The 6,410-nt window shown below is 42.8% G+C and overlaps 1 long non-coding RNA gene across 3 annotated transcripts; it reads right to left on the bottom strand.

Annotated features, from left to right (window-relative positions):
• Positions 1-2,771: 2,771 nt before the first annotated feature.
• Positions 2,772-6,051, bottom strand: LOC119356095. 3 transcript variants are annotated; one of them, XR_005171822.1, is made up of 3 exons: positions 5,298-6,051; positions 3,575-4,726; positions 2,772-3,055 (listed from the first exon to the last, which is right to left on the bottom strand). It is a non-coding gene; the product is annotated as an uncharacterized LOC119356095 (long non-coding RNA). The 3 variants fall into 3 exon arrangements; XR_005171821.1 differs by having other exon boundaries at positions 3,575-3,631; positions 4,607-6,042; XR_005171820.1 differs by having other exon boundaries at positions 3,575-6,046.
• Positions 6,052-6,410: the final 359 nt, after the last annotated feature.

The following is a 6,410-nucleotide window of genomic DNA, read 5'->3' as shown; positions in this document are numbered from 1 at the left end:
GTCCACCTGCTCTTCAGTAGGCAACAACCAAATATGCGCCAAGTCACCACCTGTACCATCGCCTGTGGGTCTCATCACACCCCTGCCGGCACACGCACCGTGGCCGGTTGCTCATCGCAACCCGCTGCCGTTGGTGTGGTGCCACTGCTGCAAATCACACAGAGTCATCCGTCGCGTCTCAACCACAATCCTCAACCCTGCCCGAGTCTTCTAGAAATGCCCGAATCATGGGGTAATAATATGTTTAAGTGTTGTTCTGCCGCTTTCAGTTGCTGATTTTTTTTAATACTTTGGTTGATGATCTTCCAATTTGATTCGTGCAGAAAAGGGAAGATTCATGTGATTCGTATTTCTGGAAAGTTTCTGATGTGGAGGAATGCAACTATGCTGATTATTTTGGTTAGCCGAGGAATCCCAATACCAGCAGGTTGGGATGTTGGACACGTAACTGAAGGAACGGCGGAAGAGGAAGATGCAGAGCAGAAGGTTAAAGATGCAGTTCCTCTGATCATGGCCAAGCAACAGCTGCTGAACGGTCTTGACAGCAATGAGGAGATGAAAGAGCTTGTGAAGATAATGGGCAAAATCGATGTACTCTGTAGGATGATTGTCTCTTTATTTGCAGTGTATGTAGCACTCGTGATGTAATCAGTGGCTATGACATGAGCACTTTGCTGAAATTAGTACTGAATGAAACCTGTGTAGCAGGCTGGGCGTAGTGTTGTGAACATCTAATGATTTCTATTAACGGAAATCAAGGGGTATCCCCTTTTGCTCATAAATAAATAAATAGCAGAGGCCTTTTTGGTAATAAATAAATAAACTAGAAAAGGCCCTGTCGGGTCAGCTTTGTTCCCATTCGAAGATGTCGAGCAAATTGCAGTCCAACAACAAACTATGTCATCAAATTCAAGTTTCACAGCCAAATATGTGTACAACTAAACAACAATGCCATCATGTTTTAGTTGTCATACAATCACCAAACACAAATTAGCATACATAACAAGTGATGTTCTCACAACAAAATACTAAACAACACGTTCATCAGGTTTCAGTTGTCATAGCAAACACAATTTCACATAGTAGATAAAAAACGTCTTCTGGCAGGCAAATACGACAAAAGCCATATAATCATCATCCGCAGCAGTAGCGTCAACATCTTCGCCATGTGTATCAGTCTGAATCATAATTCCCCACAGTGTCATCTTCTTCTTCATCCTCAACGTCCTCAAACGTTGGCTTCTTCTTGATCAACTCTTGTATGTCCATAGCACGACAGACAATCTTTTAGCCAACGTCATTGACGTGATGGTTCTCAAAGTTATTAGGAACATCTATGGAATCTTGTACATCAGGAGCAATGTAAGCATCATCTTGTTGTGCAACTTCATTAAATGAATTCCTCTGCTCAATATTTTGCAATACTTTCCAGTCATCGCTACGTGCAAATGTGTCTTCCAAGAAAAATATCCGTGTTGCTTGATTTGCCAAAATAAAAGGCTCGTTGGTCTGGTACGCTGCCTTGACATTGATGGATTTGAAATAATCATCAGCTCTGGGTTTTGCGATCCTGGAAAACAGGTTATACCAACGACAGCACAACAGAACCACACACCGATGATACTCGAAACTGGAGATATACTGCAACTGAACAGTGTCTTTTATGTTAGCATACATTTCAGTTGTCTCTTTGTCGTACGTATCCATGCTCATGATGTCACTGTTTTGTGTCTTCATGCCTTCATCACGTGCAAGGGTGTTGTAGCGCACATCTCTAACAATGCAAGATTCATAATGTCTTACCCGAGTATCTGGACCCATTGCTAGTGAGTAAAGGCATCATCAACTACCTGCTCATCCTCACGCATCTTCTTAACCTATGGTTAGAAAATAGACAAGCTGATCGTCTTATGTACTCAATATATTAAAAAATATTGACAGTGCAATTCAAAAGCTTATATGGCTCTTGAACCATTTCACAAATCCTGCCATAACTAGTTTGTCAATGTTTCTTGGATTTTGCGGTAGTAACTCTTTTTTGTAGATGTTGTACAACATAGTGATCGCATCAAATATCTAAATATATAAGAATGTGCTGCAAGTTTAGTAGATTACGATGTATAAGCTGCAGTACTTAGCACTTACTTGATATAAGGTAGTATCTCAGGACAGTTATTCAACACATACCAAACCATTTTATCCAAATCTTTAGGTTTGTCCTCTTGTTGACTCTTCCCTGTAACTCGAACAGAATAATCGAAAACATTGAGTCTGGGATTGTCTTCACCCACCTCTTTGCTAAGCTGATCAGCTGTTTCAATGTATTTTCACTACACCACAACACTAATGCACCAACATATAATCTGCCTGGAGAACACACTTAAGATGGCAGATAGACTGCCGGGACGCAGATTCTCCCAACAGATAGAACTGCCACAACAACGGCTGCCAAGTATTACTTGTCCCGGCAGATAAACAATCCCCGGCAGTTCTTCTGCCGCGGCCATTATATCTGCCGGCAGTTTATGTTCTCCCGGCGGATTCATCCTAGCTTATGCACTAAAGTTTGCTGGCAGTTCCGCTGCCCTGCACAAGCACGTTTACCTGGCAGGTAATATGCCATGATGTGCTTTCTCAGAAGCAATCTAAATTGTTCTGGGCAAGATATGCCTCATTTAATCTCCAATCATTATGTTCGAACAGACATGACAAATCACAAAACTTATACATACAGCTCAATCAAATTACATGTAAGGCCTCATTCAATAACATAAAACAGATAATAAAATATACGTTTCTAATGCCATTGTGCCTCAGAAGGCAAAGTACATATCTTTAAGATAAAGAAATCGTGCCACACAACCAAAATAAGTACACAATGGCTTGTGTGCTGAAACAACCAACCAAATGCAGTGTAAAACTTGCCGATGTCTCAAGGTTCAACAAATAAGGCATATTACATATATATTATCACTCCAGCAACTTGTAGATCTTCCAAACCTCCAGCAACTTGTACATCTTCCAAACCGCATCAGCTTGTGTATCTTTGACAAATCTGCAACAAATCAGAAACTCAAAAATGGTGCTATCGTTTCAGATTTTAAATCAACATATTATAGATTTCGACCTGCTAAAGTTTAACTCGTCGGCACAAAACTCTTCTAAATGTGCAACACTTCATCATCACAACAAGCAATTATTATTACGTAAATAATTAGATTGAGCAGAAATTATTTGCGCTTCAAATACAAAATTCTTTCATGGGAAAATATGGCAAAACAATAATCTGTAATATTGTTACTTGCTTCACTAAACCGTACTCTCCAAGTGCACCGAAAGGAACGGGTTGCACTAATTGAGAACCTAGAATAAAAGAAAGAATGCAAAAACATAATTGAGAACCGGATGATTGTACAGTAAAAAAAGTTTAGGTAAAAGTTAACCCCTCTGTAAACTTAGTACATCCCAAATGATATGCAGAGGTGAAAAATCAAACAAACAAATAAGCACAGCAAAAATAAATATATAAATAATATCATATAGCTATAGCGAGAGAAAGATGCATAAGTATTACCCCTCGAGAGTTGCATGTGGTCGCATTGTTGCTTTTGCCAGACTTATCCACTTCCAGCTGCATACATAGAAGCAGATTATTAAGGTATAAAAATAAATTCGGAGCAGATACAGAAGATAGAAAATAAACTTCTTGTTACTCAAATAAGTTGCAGTTGAAACACAGTGTATCCAATCTACACTCTAATGAGCTCTGCAGCCTCCACGATGGGCCATCAGGGTTGGTTAGGGCTTGGTAGCTACATCCAATGTGAGCACACAGAGGTGGTGCTGCATAGCATGGAGAAAGAGGGAGGGGAGTTGGAGGGGAGGCCTGCAAGAAGCCATGCCGAGAAGGCCCCAAGTGAAAATATCAGCAAGGCAGACTCACATTGTCCATCCTCATCTTTGTCAGCACTATCTAGTTTCAAATGGAGGATTATCTAGTTTGAAATGGAGCATTATCTAGCGTATCTACTACTCCTAAGTTACTACTAAGCTTGTGCCTAAGTGTGGAAATCAAAATCTAGAAGTGATTGGATACAGCTCATATAAAAATAGGCCCAAACTTCTGAACCACCAATCAACATTAATAATGAAGTGCAAATATAAACATAGTAATCATACAAATGTAACTTTAAAGTGAACTTCTATATAGTATATTAGTTTCATAGTCCAGAGAACCATCTCATGCATAGAACCAAACTTGCCCCAACAAAAGTATAACTATCCAAATTACCATCAAAAAGGTTCTAGAATACACTACAAGATAAAAAGAATGGATTTATAATCCTCATAAATTAAGTGTTGTGATTTGTGAGTATATTCGAAATGGAGAGCTTTCAAGAATATATCTCATCAAATCTGACAGACAAATAGTGTGCTAAAGAAAATCTCCTCATCGATTCAAATTTTAAAGTTAACATTCAACTACATAGAACAAATCCCTGAACCAAATACTAGTAAGATAATGAAGTCATGAACATCCCCATGGATCATTCCCACACTCTAACCTCGAAGTAAGCCCAGGTCTATTAATCCCGGATGAACATACCAGTTTGTAATTTAACTAATTGCGCATCTGGGGATGACTAGTCGAGGATGCAAGTTATTCCTGCCTTCCTAGGGCTGGATCCCTCCGCCACCGGCCATGCGCCCAGATCCGTTTCATCACCTGCCAACACAATTTTGCCCAGGAAACGCCCCTCAAAAAATAAATCTGCCCAGGAAACAGTGGTACGGAGGTGGATGTGCCTAGTTTGTCGGACGGCATCGCACACTATCTAGCATTATCCAATTTGAAATGGAGCATTATCTAGCATATCTCAACCATATTATTAGGCATTAGAATCCTGCATATCTGAATGTTGTTTCAGAGATGTTGATTTCAGTACATACAACCCTTGATAAACATGATTTCAGAAATTTTGATTTCAGTTGAACTACAACATTTACTCCAAGAAAATACAGTATCTAAGCAACAATACAATTACTCCTACAGTACGCCCAGCATGTTCAGATAACAACAACAACAACAACAATTAACAGTACCTGAAGGCATCAAGTTATTCCGAGCATGTATAAACAACAACGACAGAAATATCAGGGGCAGGGGAGTAGCTGAATTATTAGCAGCTCATGAAGTTACTGTCCTCACGTTCAACTACATGTAGACGGACAACATCTCCCCAATATGTTCAGCCCAGCATCTTGCTACTGCTCATGGTCAAGCGCAAGAGGTTTACCTGCAGACACAGACATCGCCACAATCTGCCGTTGACGCAGCAAAGGACGATGGAGGCGCACATGGAGGAGATGCCGCAGCCTGAACGGGGACCCGCAGCTGCCCGGCGTCCACGACGCCGTGGATAACCCCCAGTGCCTCAAAGACGAGCCCACCACCAAGGTGCGTGCCGCCTCGCCCCCTGCTGCTGCTGCACCTCTCGGGCCCGACCTAGTGGTAGGCGCTCCTCCTTACAGGTGGAGGGCGATGGGGAGCCCTGGTGTTCGTCGCTGCCGTCGTCAAGGAGGAGAAGGCCGCCGCGTGCCCACGCTCCTCCCGCTCGAGCTACATGGCGACGTCCTCCCGCTTCAGATCCAGCAACTTCAGAATCATCCGGCTGCACAGCTCATTTTGTTGCTCCTTGCCGCTGCCACACCTCCTCTTCACAAAAAAAACATCCTTAACTTGACCGAGAGGCGGCGTGGGGCGAAAGAAACAGGCGCCGCCGGTGAGAAGATAAGGGCTGCGGCGACGCGTGTGAGGAGGCGGCGAACACGGGCGAGAGGGGACGGACGGTCCGCTGCTTGGGGGTGAGGACATAGTCAGATAGAGGAGGCTGGGTGCGGTGGTTGGGGGCGGGGGCGGCGGCGGCGGCGGCAAGGGCACATCGCGTTTGGGGGCGGCGGCGACGAGGGTACACACCGGACTGGATTTGGGGGCGATTTGGAGGAGAGTTCGGGAGATTTGAGACGAGTCTCGCACCAATCTTTGTTAGGTGCGAAAATTTTCACCTCTGGCGGGCTTTCGCTCGGTAGCGCGCGCTTTGGCACAATTTTATTTCGGTCTCGCGTCATGGGCAATGGTTACTTGTCCCGGCAGTAAATGGGCCATGGTTACTTGTCCCGGCAGTAGTGGCTAGGCCTGGGCGTTCGATAGAAACCGAAATTTCGGTTTTTACTGTTTTTTTTTTGAATTCGGTTTGCAGAAGTGAAAACCGAATTTGGCATTAAAAATTAGCTAACCGAAATTTCAGTTAACCGATTTTTTCGGTTCGGTTTTTGGTTTAAACCAAATTATGTACCATGTACAGAAAATGCACTTTCAGGACATATTGACAGCAACATCCACATGCATG

The sequence above is a fragment of the Triticum dicoccoides genome, chromosome 2A, assembly GCF_002162155.2.
Source record: "Triticum dicoccoides isolate Atlit2015 ecotype Zavitan chromosome 2A, WEW_v2.0, whole genome shotgun sequence".
Lineage (NCBI taxonomy): Eukaryota > Viridiplantae > Streptophyta > Magnoliopsida > Poales > Poaceae > Triticum > Triticum dicoccoides.
This window is presented reverse-complemented; position numbering and strand designations above follow the sequence as displayed.